General features: G+C 37.0%; 1 pseudogene; it reads left to right on the forward strand.

The window, feature by feature from the left end:
• Window positions 1-4,584: 4,584 nt before the first annotated feature.
• Window positions 4,585-9,680, forward strand: LOC140854854 (rust resistance kinase Lr10-like; annotated as a pseudogene).
• Window positions 9,681-19,286: the final 9,606 nt, after the last annotated feature.

Below are 19,286 nucleotides of genomic sequence, written 5' to 3' on the forward strand. Positions count from 1 at the left end.
GATCAATCAACGTGCATTAAGATTTTTAAAAAGCAATTTCAAAGCCCTACCTAGATTGGTCATCGACGATGCTAAGAAAAGAAGGTGGATATGAAACATACGAACACTTTTGATGCACATACATACAAGCAACGAGAGAGAGAGAGAGAGAGAGATAGGGGCGGGGGGGGGCCGGGGGGGGGGGGGGGGACTCGTCAACAGTATGTAGGTCAGAAACTCTGACCACGTGACCACGAAATAAATCCCTGTTGTTTTCAAATATGTAATCAAATATGACGCTTTCACATGAGGGTTGTTGGCTGACAAGAAATGCCGGTCCAATGAATATTTTGGACCTTTGCACTTACATGATGCATGCACCCGTTTTTCTTGCATTTGGAAAATTCTTTGTGCACCGCAAAGAGTATAAAAAATCAGATATGAAGTATATTATTTTATGTAATTGGTCCACATAGCCACCGTTATATATCTAATGTCTATAATTTTATTTTTTCGTTGAAAAATTTTGAATGACGAAAATATCCTACTCTTTGAAAAAAAAATTATGATATTTTATGTCCATATTATGACATCCTGTATGCAGAAAGTCATAATTTTTTTTTCAGAAAACGGGGGTATTTTCATTATTTAAAATTTTCAAATGAAAAAGCAGAACTGCAGGCATTAAATACATATTAAAAAGTGGTTGGACAAAAATATCCTTTCTATATTATGACATTTTGCATACAAAAAGTCATAATTTGATACAGGATGTCATAATATACCATAGGATGTCATAATTTTTTGGATCATATTATGACATCCTACGTATAGAAAATCATAATATGCCACAGGATAGCCATGAGTTGATTTTAGAGAAAAAGACCCACATAAGATCAGGGTGCCTTACATTTGTAATTAGCTATGGTAACAAATCAGGTATGGATCAATTCTACCAATCTCATCTCCATACCCGTTTCTAGGGATGAAAGTGGGTTGGATACTATCCATCCAAATCTATTTTCGTATCCAAAGAGTTTCGAATATGAATAAAAATTTGAGCATCCGACTAATATCCATATTCACATCTATATCCATCAAAGAAAAATAGATATAGATATGGATAGATAACTATATGATTAGTATTCAAATATCTGATTTTATTTATAATTTTATTTAATTTTATATAGCACTTATTAACTTTTTATTCTTTTTATATTAATATGCTATTAACTTCATTTCCCATCCATTTCGTAATATCCTTGATTCTATAATTATAAAGTTTAATTATCTAACAAATATCCATACTTATATCTGTACTTTTTAAATCCGATTTATATCTGTATTCATTTAAAACAAATATGGATATAGATTTTTACATCCAACTAATATCCATATTCATATTTATATTTCTTACACAAAATAAATATGGATATGAATATATATTGATATCCACTTTGTATCCAATCTGGTTTCAACCCTATCCGCTTCGTAATTAAGAAGCTCGTACCTATACTGACCCCCTACCCATCTCAAGTCGAGTTAAATTGAGTAAATAAGCTGGGTTAAGCTAGGTAGATAACACGGATTAGATTGAGTTGGAAAAGAAACTCAAAAACCCAGCTAAGGTTTGCATTTCTTACAATTCCACCCATTAGTTTTCGAAACCTACACTTACCCCTCTAAAATATAACGACGTTATTCAAATCATTTCAAAAATATAAAATGATCAATTTACCATTTATTATAAATAAATATCCATCCAAACCCCTATAAATCTGTAATTGCCTTCAACTACTATGGCTTCGTCTAAGAGCAAAGAGAGAGGGAGAGAGAGAGAAAAAAAGATGAGAGGGAGAGAGATGATCTTTTATCTTTAATTTCAGAGCTACAAAAAGTTTTTCTGGAAAGAAAAACTCGAAGAGACACACCAACCCGCAAGAAAGAGAGCTTTGAAGGGTGGGTATAGTCTCCTTCCCTCTCTTCTCCACTATAGTAAACTTGGACTGTGAGGATATGGGCTTGAAGGAGCAAAGAGGAAGGTGAGCAGAAAAATTAAAAAGAGAGAAACTTTCAAATGGATTGTGAGATCCAATAGTCTTTTTTTCAATTTCCTTTTTTTTCTTTTGATACATCTTCCTCTCTTTTCAAAATGACCCATCAGCTACAATGCCTGCTCTACCGAGAACCAAATTGGCTCCACTTTGTCCACTGGCCACGCCACCATCATCATCACCTCTTCCGATGCCCACTATTACATCTACGACGTCAATGACCACTGCTTTGCCAACTAGAAGCTGACCTTCACTATTGCCTCAAGAAAAGCATTGCTATCATCGATGATGGCAGGGTGGGGAAGGTGGTGGAGGGCACCCATGATGCAAACGGAGAAAAGACCGACGGCGAGGAACGACGAGGTCGTGCATGATGGCAACGATGGCGAGGTGGGGGAGGTGGCAGAGTAGGGCACCCATGATGCAGATGGGAAAGAGGCCAATGGCATGGAAGGAGCGGTGAGGTCGCGTTCGATGGCGGTGATCCAGGGCAAGTGGGTGTCGGCAATGACGGCATTGGGGCAATAGAGGCTAAAGAGGCGATCATGGTCGAGGCAGGTGAGAAGAGAAGCGGCATCAATTTTATTGCATTTGAAGGGGGGAGAGCTAGATGCTTGGGGTAGGCAACGGGAGGGAAGGGGTAAAGGAGGATGAGGAGGGGGTAATCGGCAACGACAGCACGATCGATAGTGGGCTGGATGAAGGCGACGTTGGCTGGGGTGAGGGGGACGATGGAGTCGATGCTGCAGGTGGTGCAAAATCGGGCAATGTCCACCAAAAGGATCATGTCGACATAGATGATGCTAGACCTACAGAGGAACTCGTAGAGGCGGATGCAGTTGGCAGCATGCTCGTTCCTCATCTGGAGCAGACTAGGCCAAGCATAAAGGGAAGAGGAAGGGTTGGCAGCGATGCTATGGGTGGAAAGGACAGAAGGTGCTGAGGAGACAGAGGAAGTTAGAAGAATTTTTTTTTAAATCCATTGTTTAAGGCTATTTTAATCATTTCAAAAATATATAATGATGTGACAATGAGATTCCAATTAATACTAACGAACCGTCTAATGGCATGAATTTGACTATAAGATTAACTAAAATATTAAAGGTATAACTGTAAATTCTTAAAACTACTAGGTATATTTGTATTTTCGACCTATTCTCAAAAAAAAATTCTTATAATTTACTCAAAATTATAACTTTTTCAAAAAAAATTAAATTAAGATTATATCGGAATGAGTTCAGAGCGAAACATACCATAAACTATATTTGACCCAGATCTACTTTAAGAATTTTATCTAGAACCACCATACTTCTAATTGAAATGGCCAACCAGTGTCCTCATAAAAATGTCCATATACAAATCCATTGACTAACGACCTTATTGGCAGAACTCATACCTTTCTGCTTACCTAAAGTCCTAAACTCATCGATGCAGAAAGACACTTTGAGTTCTCTTATATATAATATGAATGGAATCAGTTCAAAAATTCTGGCTCCAGCCAACCTGAGGAAGAAGCAAAGGAAGAGGAAGAAGGCGCATCTGTGTGACAGCTATAAAAGACGCAGGCAAGTACCATCCTCTTGCCATGGCTCACCCTCTCTTTCGTTGTTCACCTAGATTATCTTCACCTGGAGAATCTATCCAACAGAAGTGTAATCGATACACCAACCTGGTCACTTTGGAGTTATTTCAAAACATAGCAGAATGACGCTTAGAGTTATTGATGAGTGGTACATCAAGTAATAACCTGGATTAAGGGACTGTTAGGCTTTTTTATATTAGATACCTTCCAGTAGGTCCAAACAACATTAAAAGAAACAATTCCCTGGTTTTCCTCCAAAATTGCAAGCTTTGGGGCAAACATGTAGCAGCTCATTAAAATAGATCTCATTATCTTCCTATCATAAATCAAATGAGTCTAATTTATTTATTTATTCTTTTATTTACTTATATGTAAGTAAATATGTACACAAATATATAAACTGTCACCATGACCTATCACCATGACTTGCGTGTGTGTTTATCCTTTTCCTTGAATTTATTTATTTATTTACTTAAAGTTCAGTGAGTCTAGTTGTTATTAACCTATCATCATAACCTAGCATGTGTTTTTATCTTTTTCCCTTTCTTGCCATCTTCTTCTCATCTTTCCTAGGTGATTTAAGTAAATAAAGAAACACACAAAATCCTCCAAACCAAATAAGGTTTAAGGCTTTAGAGGGCGAAGTCGAGCAAAATAATGACAAATTGAAGTTATAAAAATTGATATATCAGCAACAGAAAATTTGAAGAAAAAGTTACATGGAATATAACTTAATAAGACACAAGCCTGCGGTGATCATCAAAATGGAGAAACAGAGAAAAAATAGGAAAAAAAGGAAAGGGAAAAGAAGCTCAGTAATTACTTCAGTTATATTGAATGCTTACCTTGGCTTCCACTCCATGAAGGCCCCATTTTATTCCCAACATCCCCCCCCCCCCCCCCCCCAACACGCACAACACACACAAAAAATAAATAAATAAATAAACAAATAAATAAATATACCTCCGATGAAATGTAAATACTTGCCCTTTTTCATATAGTTACATTCCTGAATAAGTAGCTGTTGACATGCTTGCCAGTTGCCGCCTTAAAATATGCCACAACATCTAAATATTCTGCTCTGAATCTAAGGATCAACTGTTTCCAGTCCTGCCTAAATTCTGAGCTTAGTCATATGAATCACTTTCGTATTACATATACAATTCTTTGATCAAAGTCTATCAAAACATGTAATGACTCATGCTTGATTTGATAGTTAAGTACTTAAGTGGGTTCACGAAGGCACTTTGCTTTAATGAAATACAGATCACCTATGTTCACCTTCCTCAAGATAAACTACAAAGACAATATAAAGAGAATCATGCAACACAAGGACATTTATCAATTCCCGCGCCACTACCACTAGGCATAGTAATATAGCTAGTTCTACTTCTCCTCATCAAGAAATGTAGGTGCTTTTAGACACATAAATTACTGCAGTACAAACATTCGAGTAGCTAAAGGAAGAGAAGAAGAAGAAGATTTTTTTTACTCCCCCAATCTTGGTGCCACTAGTATACTTTCCATGTGTTTTAACCTAGCACTTTGGTTCCATTGCTGCAGATTCCAATATTAAACCCCTCTCCTTTCTTTCCACTCTTTACAGATATGGCTGGCACTCCCAAAGTGGTCTATGCCATTCCCATCAGTAAGCCAACTCCAACTCCTGATGCAATTCTCACATGCATACTTCACGATGTTTCAAATTCTCAGTCACATTTCCTTCTATTCTTTCAGTTGCAATAATTGCAGGATGCATGGTGGCAATTGTCGTAGCTTATTTTGTTTACAAATGTTGCAAGATAAACAAAACAAAATCGAATTATAGAATGATGCAGGCAAGAACAGACAACACTGCAACTACACCACTTGCTTCTACCTTGAACATGGATTGGAAGATTGAAATGGAATCAATCAACAGGTTCCTTGATGATTTATTGAAAGAGAAGCCCATGAGATTTACTCCTGAACATCTTAAAGACATCACTAAAAACTATTCAGAGGATCTAGGCTCAGGTGGCTTTGGTGTAGTTTACAAAGGACGATTTCCTAACGGCATGCAGGTGGCAGTTAAGGTCCTTAACAAAACATGGGATAGGAGAGAGGAGGAGCAGTTCATGGCAGAAGTTGGCACCATAGGCAGAACTTATCATATCAATCTAGTCAGGCTATACGGATTTTGCTTTGAGACAACAGTTAAAGCTCTGGTGTATGAGTACATGGAGAATGGATCGCTTGACAGGTTCTTATTTGATGAGAACCAGAGGATAGAATGGGTGAAGCTACATGAGATAGCAATCGGTACTGCCAAGGGAATCAGATACTTACATGAAGAATGTCAACAAAAGATAATCCATTATGATATAAAACCAGGAAATGTTCTTCTCTCTGCAAATTTCTCTCCCAAGGTAGCTGATTTTGGGTTGGCAAAGCTCTGTGACAGAGAGAACAGTCATGTCACGATAACAGGAGCCAGGGGAACTCCAGGTTATGCTGCACCAGAGCTGTGGATGCCATTGCCCGTGACTCACAAATGTGACGTCTACAGTTTTGGGATGCTTCTGTTCGAGATATTGGGGAGGAGGAGGAATCTCATTTCAAGAATACTGAAAGTCAAGAGTGGTTCCCAAAATGGGTTTGGGAGAAGTTTCAAGAGGGGCAAATGGAGAGAATACTAATGCTCGCTGGAATTGAAAAAAAGTATGGAGAGAAGGCGGAGAGATTGTGTAAGGTGGCATTGTGGTGTATTCAGTATCAACCGGAAGCAAGACCTTCAATGAGTAGTGTGGTGAGGATGTTGGAGGGGGATGATCAAATTATGCCACCTACAAACCCATTTGCTCACATGGTCCCATATAATTCAGGGTCAGTTCTACAGACTGGAAGTACAAGCTATTCATCTGGTTGAGTAGACGCTAAAGAAGTTAGTGAAAGGAGTAAATCGCTATGTAGTGCTTGCATATTTAAAATTCATTGATGTACTAAATATTCCAACATTGCAATATCAATTAGGTGATGATGAATGCCACACAATTTTCTCCTCTCTTCAGGAAACATGAATTCAATTTACATACAACAGTTGATCATCATGAAAAAGAGGAAGCAACCAAGGTTCGCCATGTCGATACCAGACCTTGTACCAATACCATGTTGGTACAGTGTCGGTATACCTAGTATGGTGTCGGTTTCATATAATAAGACTTGGAACACTCCCCATACTAAGTATCAGTTCAATACTGGTGTGGTACAGTATGCTCAATATGGGGGCGGTACATGATAGTACAGTGAAAACTTGGTGCAACATTGTAGATCTTATCTACAAAAATAAAAAAGGAAAATCTATTTGGATTTATCACCTGGATAAAGTTGCTTGGGTTTTTCAGGGTTTCATATAGATAGATCTTTAGATATATTACATCTAGGGGCTGCAGGCAGAAGAATCTTCATGTTAGAAAGAAAAAAAGATACCTATAATAACAAGTTTGAGGAAAACAATACCATCAATAAAGTGGCTTTCTATTTTCTAGGGTTTAATATAAAAAAGGACCGTTAGATGATGTGGTTGGTTTCTAATGTTAGACCTTGTACAGCTCTGAAATTCCTAATCAAATCTAGGAAAGTAAGAAAAATATACATAGGGGTCTTAATAAAAAGAGAGGTATAGCATCCCATAGTCCACGAGATTAATGCCATAAGCAGAGTGGCTCAGTATGGTTTGATTTGAAATAGAATATATGAGTCTCATACCAATCCAAGAAGTTTTTCGGAAACCAGCATATATGAGAGACAAAAGAAACTATTTGACATACTAGATCAAATGTTATTCCTCAAGTCCCTTGAGACACCAGGAAATTAATTCAAGAAGAACATATCTCCAGATATTATAAAGCAAGAAAAACTAAGAAACTACTTTTCTAGATAATGTTGCAGGAAAAATATTACAGAATTACTGATGTTGTCAGAAAAGCAACATCTCAAAAAGGAACTATAATTGCTTGCATGTAAAAGAACTAAACAGACCAATTTATGATGCACCATTTCCATATTTCTTGGTCAGCATGGTTGAGAATCAAGACAAGAAACTAATCTTACAGCGTACCAAATCTTATCTCATCACTCATGTTCCTTCAAGCAAGATACCAGCATTTCCTTATCTACTTGGAGAATTTCCACAGCACAGTCACCTAGCATGCAGACACACACACACACACACACACACACACACACATGCATACATACATACACAGAGAAAGAGAGAGAGAGAGAGAGAGAGATTAACCAGATTTACTTCATCTGAGGTGTCAGTAACTTTGTTGTGTTTCTTCCTGTTCTTTACTGTGTTTGGTGCCCTTAAGTATGATGTGCAGCATGATTTTCCCAGCATAAATGGCCATGTGCATTTCTTTTAAGTAGATAAAGAATATTCTGTCAAGCATGTTAAATGTCTATGAAAAACTCATAATCATTTTTATTAGTATCGCAACAAAGTCAACACAGCAAAGCTTTACCATGTGTCAAAGATCCCTATAGCAAGTTCTAAAGTATGTTGAAGACATTGTGCAACACATGTCAGTCATTATATGCTACATGATAAATATGCCTCAAACAAAAACAAAATAACACCAGTTTATTATATGCTGCATGATAAAGATGCTTCAAATATGAACAATTCAACACCAATAGTTGATGCTGCAACAAAAGAAATTGTACTGCAAAGAAGCATGGGGTACATGCAAACACCAAGTCAGGAGGCATTACATTTTGAAATTTCAGGAACGTAACATATTAAGTGCTTGAGAGACCAAACCTGCATGATTGCAGTGCTGATTGACATGACAGCCTCGAGGTGTAGTATTGTCACATGGGAAACAGTCCACAAAAAGAAAATGTCACAATGTGCAAGGCTAAGTTATATGTGTTCAGAACATAAGTAGTCAAAGATTCCCAACATAAGTTGCATACGAAACTCTAGAATCATATTTTCAATTTTTTCATGGTCCAATAGTATAAGACTGATGATTTTCTTAGCAATCTGCATTCTTTCAACATCGCTGATGTCAACATCCAGTCCTGGAAGCATGCCCATGTCATTAGTGCTTGCAAGTTTACCAGTGCCAGCTTTAACAAATCTGGTATATGTCCACTGATTATGACAAGGATGGGACAAAGAAACAGAATAAACACAGATAAACTGCAGGAAACTCATGGAGAATTGCAACAGCCTTCAGTTTGGCTGAAGACTGAAGAGTGACAGTATAACAGCTTACCCACAACCAACTGCCAATACTGAAACTCATACTTTCAACATAATGCCATGGAGCAAAGGAAATCAACTTTCCAGCAACAATCAAAGGAAACAACCCTCTGCACCATGAGGTTAGAAGTGCCTTCTAAACTCTTATATGGCAAACAGTTTCTCCTCATCTTGTGTAGCACTGTCACCATAATATAGAAAGCTAGGGCTTGGAGTTCCTAAAAGGGAATGAAGACCTACTGAATTTCCAGCAGCCTTCTCCCACCCTGTGGACAGGTGTGTGCACACGCACACAAAGGGAAAGCAGATCAAATTCAAATGAAGCAAACCCCTTAGGACATGATCCAGGGAGGAGAGAAGAGAAAATTGCGATGACTGAAGTATTTGAAAGCAGAAAGAGAAAAGAAGTTAAATTGGAGGTTTTACAGAGGGCTTTTGTCCATACACTTAAGCCATAGAAAAATGAGTGGCTGTTCAGTTCTTTCACTCCAATTTTCATGTTTGGCCAGCATTAATACTACTAATAAGAAAAAAGGTGCTTTCTGGTGCATTTGGGAAAAATGCTTGAAGTCTCTTGTGATTATGCAAAAGCTAGAGTGAGTCAATTTTGTGTAGATAAGCTAATGCATGTAATGGCGAGCAGCATCATACATGACAGGTCTTGCATCATAGCAGCAGAAGTCCGTTAAATGTCGTTAGAACATTGGAAACATAATGCAAAAACAGGTTCAAGCAAAAAACAAATATAAATGGTTTAACAATTAAATAGAAATGAACAGAAAAATATTTACTTAAAAAGGATAAAAGAAAATAACAGATTCAAACTAAAGTTCAAAAAAAAAATGCAAACTACTTTTGGACTTGAACAAAAAAATGAAAACATGTATCTTTGAAACTTCAAAAATAAAAGCAAAAACTAGAAAATCTGTAACAAGTTTGAAAGTAAGAGAGACTCAATTTATGGTATTGAAGAAGCTAAATTATTTGGAAATAAAACATACACGTTCCACTAAGAAAAATGATTTTAAAATTCCAAACAATTATTAGAAAGGTGGGATGGGAAAGATGAAACTCTAATAAGAGAACCAATTTTAGGAAACAATTGATTAAAAAAGTAAAAGAATAAAAAAAGTAAAATACACAATAAAAGCCCATGAACATTTAAATGAAAATTATTGATATAATTTGAAATATTCGATAGACAAGTTAAAATAAAAGATGAAAGAAGCTTAAAATTAAAAAAGCAAGCACTTTGTGGGAATAAAGAAGCTAAATTGATAGCAAATATGACAAAAAAACAGCAAGAAAAATTACAAGCTCCAAAATTTAACTGGAAAAATCTATACAATTAGAAATATTCAATAAATAGAAAAGTTTAAAAAAACCATTAGCAAAGAAGCTTAAAAATAAGAAAAGAACCACTTATGGGATTGAAGAAGCAAAATCATTTAGAAATAAAATGTACAGATAAGAGTAGGCAAGACAAATTTATTGAAAGCAGATATCAAGCCTAGAAAAACCTATAAACAAAAAAAGGTAAAACTAGCCAAAGAAATAAATCAACTAACAAAAAACTAATAACAAATGAATGAATGCCAAAGCAAATATATACATCAAGAAAAAATTAAATACTTGATATGAAAGAGAGGACTATTTCAAATATTCAATAAATAATAGAAAAATCAAGAAGTGCAAGAGAAGAGGCTTAAAACAAGAAAGAAACCATGTTGTAGATTTGACAAAAGACAAATCATTGTAACAAAATAGCACTATTTAATAATTCAGCAGAACAAATTTATTAAAAAAGCTTGGACTAAATACGAAAGAATGATATAACTAAAGATAAAGAAAGCCAACCAAAGGATTGAATCAAGTCAAAAACTAGAAATATATGGTACAAAAACGATAAAAATCCAAAGAAAACAAGACACTCAAATTTAAAAAATAAAATACCAATACGACTTTATTTTAAGAAACAGCAAAAAAGAAGTCTAGAAGAAGCATTAGAACGTAAATGAAAATGAACTACTTTATAAGATTGAAGAAACTTAATCATTTGGAAATAAAATTTATATGACTAAGGAACATTGGCATCATAGACCAGTACACATCAAAACCAACAACCTGAGATCCTTCCCAGCCACATGTATCCTTGATCTAGACAAGCAAAAGGTACATTCACTGCAGAAAAAAAAACAGGGTCTCATGTAAAAAGGAGCCAACATCAATCGAAGTATAGTAGGATGGGAGCTCACTTGGAAAGTTACGGACACATCCCCAATCTTAATGATACATCTAATTGTGTCGTTTAAGGTTCTAGTATAGAAATTACCACAGTCATATTGTGAAGAATTGTAACATTTTCTTTAGAATAAAAGTTGAATTCATGTGACTCACAAAAGCAAACCAACATAACGTTATAACCTTGCTAGGGCATTGAAGACTTAGTGCCAAAAACAATCAAGAACAATGATTTTAAAGCATAAGAAGGAATCTAAATGACAGGAAAAAGATAAATGTGGAAGTAAAGGGCATCCAAATTTGTACCTATCACCAGGATAATGTGGCTTGGATATTCTAAGGTTGCTTGAGGGCAGAACTTGTATGCACCAGACCTAGAAAGAAAAGATCAAATAATAGGAGGTGTTTCCTGATAAATAAAAAAAGTAGCCTATTCTAAGAAGAAAAGCAGAATACATGACTTTTTATCTAAAACCCTGATGCGATTGGTAAAAGTGACCCAAATCGAAGTCAAAATCTTGCCAATCATTAAAGAATTAATTTAAAAAACAATCAAGGACCCACCCCAAAGGGCCCAAACTTTTCGAGCACAGAAAATTAGAAAGTGATTCAGACATGTGGAACTAACAGAAATCAAAATCTGTTTGCATCACCCGGATATCGCTTGGGTCATCTAGGCTTGATTTTAGCCGGATCTCAAATTCAGCAAACGTACAAAGAAAAAAACAGACAATGACAAATATTTTCGGATTGAATAAAAATGATAAATACATACAGAGCATGATCCATAAAACTAACCCCATCATCAAAATAAGTTCTAGGATTGGACCTGAAAGAGTTGAAAACAATATCAGATTAATCCAAGAAGAAGAAAAGAAAGAGAAGAAAGGGTCGGAGTGTTCAGTTCTCGAGGGTATGACCAAGAACAGCGGTCACAAATCTGAAACCTAGCAAGGAAGAAATACATATATTTGGTTTGGTAGCCTTAGACCCAGGCATCTCATATCTAGGCAAGAAAAAAAAAAGAAAAAGAAAAGAAAAATAGAATAAATTGGTTTTCTAGACTTAGAGCCGGAAAAGGAACGGATCTCAGAAATTATAACTAGAAATAAAGAAAAATATGCACAAGAAAAATCCCTAATTTCTCCACTAACAGTATCAATCTCCAAAGAAATAAAGATAATAGTTGTTGCGGACAAAGGCTCAATCCATCACATGAGATATTGTCCGATTCATCGGTCTCACAGTTTTATCCTTTGAAAATGACTCACGTAGGAAGAATCTTTTCTTTCTTATAAGCACGAGTCCTCCTTGACTCACAATCGATGTGAGACTGTTGGTGCCCTCCACATTATTAAAATCACAACAGAGCCCCCAATCAAAGGGAACTCCGATATGTATAGTCCGAAGAGCCCCACAGTCAGTCGAGACGGACTTCGACTCCTTCCCAGCACGTCATTGTTGCGGACAAAAGCTCGACCCCCTTCCCAGCACGCCATTGTTGTGGACAAAAGCTCGGCCCTCAGTGAGATATTATCCGCTCTGATCCATGGGCCTCACGATTTTGGACTTTAAAAGACACCTCACATGAGAAGGATACATTGTTGCGGACAAAAGCTCGGTCCGTCACGTGAGGTATTGTCCGCTTCGACCCATAGACCTTATAGTTTTGCCCTTTAAAAAGGGCCTCACGTGGAAAGGATTTTTTCCTCCTTATAAGCGTGAGTCCCCCTTGACTCAAGGTCGATGTGGGACTATTGGTGCCCTCCACATTATTAGAATCACAATAGAGTCCTCTAGTCAAAGGGGACTCCGATGTGTATAGTCCGAAGAGCCCCACAGTCAGCCAAGATGGACCTCAGCCCCAAACGATTTTGCACTTTAAAAGGCACCTCACATGAAAAGAATACATTATTGCGGACAAGAGCTCGGCCCATCACGTGAGATATTGTCCGTTTTGGCCCATGAGCCTCATGGTTTTGCCCTTTAAAAAGAGCCTCACGTGGAAAAGATTTTTTCCTCCTTATAAGCGCGAGTCTCCCTTGACTCAAGATCGATGTGGGACTATTGGTGCCCTCCACATTATTAGAACCACAACAGAGTCCCCCATCAAGGGGTACTCCGATGTGTATAATCCGAGGAGCTCTACAGTCAGTCGAGGTGGACCTCAGCTCCAAGGAACTGAGGCGGACCTCAATCCCTTCCTAGGGTGCCATTGTTGCGGACAAAGACTCGGCCCATATGAGATATTGTCCATTTTGGCCCATAGACCTCATGATTTTGCCCTTTAAAAGGTGCTTCACGTGAAAAAAAAAATTTCACTTTATAAGCGCGAGTCTTTTTTGACTCACAACTAATATGGGACTATTGGTGCCCTCCATATTATTAAAATAATAATAATAATTAATTAATCCATTGAAATCCAAGAAAAGCCCATATTTTCCTATGAGCGATGTCCACAATGAAATGAAGGAGAGAGGAAAATGAGTCGAGGGAGGGGCTGGGGAGGTCTTTTATAGCGCTATGACGGGATATACTGCAGCCACATAAAAGCTAAAAAATGTAACATCCCGGCCCAGGATCAAGTCCAAAACCCAAACAAAAAAAAAAAAAAAAAAACAGAGCGGAAGGAGACTCCCGAAGGGAGTCTTCTTCTCCAGTGAATCCCAGATGGAAGGGGAGTCCTAGGATCACCCGAGCCCTAGGGACCCCTATAAATAAGCCTCTCCCTCTCTCAAGACCCTCCACCGGTGATCTTCGAGCCCGATTTCTCTCCTTTTCTCCGTAGAGGCTGCGGCAACCTCTTCTCGTGTTCGTCGAAAATTGAAGATCAAAGAAGCTCTCGAAGTTCAGGTAAGGGTTCAATCTTTCTTCCTCTCTCTCTTCTCTTTCTTCCCATGTTTTTAAACTCCTCGCCGGCCGTCAGGATCGTCGGAAAATCCTTGAAAATAGTGAATCCTGTTTTGCTCTGTTTCGGTCGGACCTTTTCCTCTCTTTTCCGGCCACCGGCGCCGTCGGTTGCGGCGTCCCATCCCCGAGATCGGACTCCCATATGTCTCTCTTCCTTCCCTGAAAGCATTGGCCGCCGGCGACCGGCCAATGGTCGGAGTTATTGAAGAAAGGGGACGGATCCCCTGTTTTTCGAAAAAAAAAAAAAAAAGGAGCCGCCGGCCGTTGTTGGATCTCCGGCCAGGCCGCCACCCCGCCGGAGCCCGAGCCACCGGGGGGGGACCTCACAGTCCTCCCCTGTTTCAGCCAAGGGAGGCTGCGGGAAAAGAAAAGAAGAAGAAAGAAGAAGAAGAAAAAGAAAAAGAAAAGAAAAAGGAAAAAGAAAAAGAAAAGAAAAGAAAAAAGAGAAAAATAAAAATAAAAATAAAATAAAATAAAATAAAAAGAAGAAGAAGGAGAGAATTTTTCTCTCTCTCCTTTCTCTCTCCTTTTTCTCTCTTTTTTCTCTCTCCTCTCTCTATCTTCTCTCTCTATATTTTCTCTCTCTAGACTTTTCTCTCTCTTTACGGATTTTGTCTCTCTAGGATCTTTTCTTTCTCTCTGATTGCATCATGAATCCTAGAATAAACTTGAAGATGAAAATAAGATGATCTGAGGTTGCTCCGAAATTCGTGCAGTAGATCTAATCCCAGTCCGATTCTATTCAAAATTGTAACACTTGATTCATATTGAGTCACCCTGATAGGACCTCTGATGATCTCGATCATGAGTACCTCATCGAAAGGATATGAAAGTTTCTCTCTCCACTTTCTCTCTCTACTTTCTCTCTCTAGAATTTTCTCTCTCTTCATAGATTTTTTTCTCTCTTGAAGTCTTATGGATCAGTGGAAGATCCAGATACATAGACAAGTCCTAATTTTGGTTAATCCTAAGAGAGGTCCTCGATCTGTGTATTAGGATCAATTATCGGTAATTTTCTCCATATATGTGATTTTTATATTGATCAGGGTTATGAAGAGATGATTGTCTGCAAATGATATCGAGTGGAATATTTTTTTAGAGAAATTCATAAATCAAAGAAGAACATTGACTTCTGTGTTTGGATCAGTCACCGGTAAAGGTAAGAATCCCTGTACATGATCATCATTATATATGTTATTTTACCGTTGGTTTATCTCATTGGTTTTGCATCGTCGGATTTGAGATTGATGAAATTATTATATCTGAGATACTGTTATTTAATTTTGAGTATGAGTATGTTATGTTAATATATATGTATCAGAGATTGATGGCATGATTATATGGATATGACATATCTGAATTGATCATAATGCAAGATAGAATTGATTGATGAATACAACACATAATGATTAAATGAAAAGAAAGAGATATATGGTATGGACTAGCCTTGTCATGTGGAACAGCCGGCCAGGAGCTTATGCCTGGGACAGCCCGCCAGGAGCTTATGCCTGGGATAGCCCCCACTGGCTTACAGGTGGATCAGCCGGCCAGGAGCTCATGCCTGGGACAGCCCGCCAGGAGCTTATGCCTGGGACAACCTCTCACGGGCTTTGGTACGTGGGACAGCCGGCCAAGAGCTCATCCTGGGACAGTCTTGAAAGACTTTTTAAATGGATTCGATCCGGATGATGACTGAGGTATAGACTTGGATAGTCCAGAGCCAGAAAGAAAATGTTAAAAATCATGTGATTATGAAAAGAGAAATGAAAGATAAGGCATGAAATAATTGTTGAACAAAAGTGTTTCACCTGTTAACATATGATGATGCATCTATTTTGACAAGACAGAAAATTTATGAATGTTTGCATTATTCTGGACATTGAACATGAGATTTTATATTTTATTGCTATTCTTTATTTTCAGACTATATTACTATATCAGTGTGATATGGGAATTCTTACTGGGCTGTAAAGCTCACACCCCTTCATCTTTCTTTTTCTTCTCAGAGTTACAGGATGACTTAGATTGGCTATGGCTTGGATTTACGGGTGAGCAGAAGGATAAATAGAGTGTCATAGTATCTGATCAGAAAATTGAAAAAAAATTTAAATTGTAATTATGCAAGATTTTATGAATTATTATTGAAATTAAATATTATGGTTGATGAGATTGTAATGATTTAATTTGGCCTTGTATATTCTTTAGGGCTTGCTCTAAGGAGTGTGCGGCCATCACGTATCCGACCCGGGTGTTGGGTTCGGGGCGTGACAGAATGGTATCAGAGCACATGTTATGATCATTAGGGATTATGATATAAGTGATTAGAATATTACAGAGTGATATCAGAGCTTAGATTATGATCATTGGAGATTACGATATAAATGATTTGGATGTGATAGAATAATATCAAAGCTTAGGTTTAAGATCGCTAGAGATTATGAAGAGATATTAAAACTTTATGTAAGATCAGTAGGATGTGACAGAGTAGCATCTGAGCTTAGAGGTTAGGTTACGTTTATTTGGAGACAATGATACAAGTGATTAGGATATGACAGAATAGTACTAGAACCCAAGTTTAAGGTCACTAGGGATTGTCATATAAATGATATCAAAACTTTGGGATTATAATCACCAGAGTATGATTGATAATATCGGAGTTTAAGATTTTGATCATTAAAGGTATGATAGAATGATATTAGAGTTTAGGTTATGATCACTAGGAAATATGATTTAAGTGGTATTTGAGTTTAAGGTTATAATTATTCAGAATTGTAATTCTAGTGATATCTGAACTTAGGTTATGATAAAATTCTTAATAATTTATATTTTCATCTTTGGATTAGATTCTTTAATTGTTGAAGATAGTGGAGTGTATTAATTATTCAAGTCAGAGTTCGGATTTCTGAATTGAAATAAGATATCTTGCTAGTATTAAATTTGGAATGACTTATACAAGGGACAAGATTTTATATGGATAATAAGATTTTATATGGATTTATTGATTAATATTAAGGATTGTGATGAAGAGAGCTCTATAAGAAATAATCAAGTTGATTCTACTCATAAGGATGTTGGCTTGAGTTCTTTTAGTTGTCAAGTTAGAATTAATTCTTTTAAAAAGAAAGATTGATTTAGAAATTATCTAAATGATTGTAAGGTAAATTTAAGATTAACTCCAATTGATTCTAGATATGTTGGATTCTTGAAGAGTGATGAAACTTATACAATAATTTCAAATATAGGAAGTAGATCAAGATTTAATTTTTATATGCTATACCCAAAAGTAGTAAAGATAAAGAAACTTAAAATTTTGCCCTAAGTTTTATATGAAATTTGAAGGTTGGATCTATCTAACATACAAGGATATTTTTATCTTTGATATAATTATATAATTTGATAAATTAAGATCAGAGTGCGCAGCAAAAATATGGTAGGTTAAATTGATTAGAAATATTAATTCTTTGATTTTGAAGATATGATGGAATACATTAGTGGCAAATAAGGAAGGATTTTTATTGATAATGAAAGGATACTATAAATTTTGATCTAATCTGATCATAGCCGGATAATTTTATCAGTAGTTTGCTTCATTGTAGATAATGCCAAAAACTCTAGATATCTCAAGTTTATTAATAGCTTGATAGTTTTGATATTAGTTCAAACTTAAAAAGTCCTGACATAGATCTCATATTTTTTTAAAAATCTAATATTGTTACTCGAACTGATATAGAAGATTGAGATTTTTTCTTAAGATGAGAGTTTACATATAAAATTTGTTGAAAGATCAAGTGAAGAAAGAAATCGATGATTGTAAAGAGTGATCGATGTTTGACGTTTATTTATTTTTCTATCAAGGGTAGTCTGAGATAATTATGAAGTTGAGTGGAATCTATTAGACAAATAATGGTGGTATATTAATATAAGTCCAAAATATTACAGTTCTTCAAAAAGTTGAGAAATCAATAAAAAGGGATGAGTTTGAGATTTCAAATAAATTTTGTTATAACAAGATCATGAGAAATAAATAATATATGACATTATCGTAAGTTTGTGAATGACATGAAGAATGCATACTTTGAAATATATCTCAAACAATATAACTTAATTTCGAGGACGAAATTATTTGAAGGGGGGAAGAATGTAACATCCCGGCCCAGGATCAAGTCCAAAACCCAAACAAAAACAAAAAAAAAAAAAATAGAGCGGAAGGAGACTCCCGAAGGGAGTCTTCTTCTCCAGTGAATCCCAGATGGAAGGGGAGTCCTAGGATCACCCGAGCCCTAGGGACCCCTATAAATAAGCCTCTCCCTCTCTCAAGACCCTCCACCGGTGATCTTCGAGCCCGATTTCTCTCCTTTTCTCCGTAGAGGCTGCGGCAACCTCTTCTCGTGTTCGTCGGAAATTGAAGATCAAAGAAGCTCCCGGAGTTCAGGTAAGGGTTCAATCTTTCTTCCTCTCTCTCTTCTCTTTCTTCCCATGTTTTTAAACTCCTCGCCGGCCGTCAGGATCGTCGGAAAATCCTTGAAAATAGTGAATCCTGTTTTGCTCTGTTTCGGCCGGACCTTTTCCTCTCTTTTTCGGCCATCGGCGCCGCCGGTTGCGGCGTCCCATCCCCGAGACCGGACTCCCATATGTCTCTCTTCCTTCCCTGAAAGCATTGGCCGCCGGCGACTGACCAATGGTCGGAGTTATTGAAGAAAGGGGACGGATCCCCTGTTTTTCGAAAAAAAAAAAAAAAAAGGAGCCGCCGGCCGTTGTTGGATCTCCGGCCAGGCCGCCACCCCGCCGGAGCCCGAGCCACCGGGGGGGGACCTCACGGTCCTCCCCTGTTTCAGCCAAGGGAGGCTGCGGGAAAAGAAAAGAAGAAGAAAGAAGAAGAAGAAAAAGAAAAAGAAAAGAAAAAGGAAAAAGAAAAAGAAAAGAAAAGAAAAAAGAGAAAAATAAAAATAAAAATAAAATAAAATAAAATAAAAAGAAGAAGAAGGAGAGAATTTTTCTCTCTCTCCTTTCTCTCTCCTTTTTCTCTCTTTTTTCTCTCTCCTCTCTCTATCTTCTCTCTCTATATTTTCTCTCTCTAGACTTTTCTCTCTCTTTACGGATTTTGTCTCTCTAGGATCTTTTCTTTCTCTCTGATTGCATCATGAATCCTAGAATAAACTTGAAGATGAAAATAAGATGATCTGAGGTTGCTCCGAAATTCGTGCAGTAGATCTAATCCCAGTCCGATTCTATTCAAAATTGTAACACTTGATTCATATTGAGTCAC

This window comes from Elaeis guineensis, chromosome 1 (genome assembly GCF_000442705.2).
Source record: "Elaeis guineensis isolate ETL-2024a chromosome 1, EG11, whole genome shotgun sequence".
Classification (NCBI taxonomy): Eukaryota; Viridiplantae; Streptophyta; class Magnoliopsida; order Arecales; family Arecaceae; genus Elaeis; species Elaeis guineensis.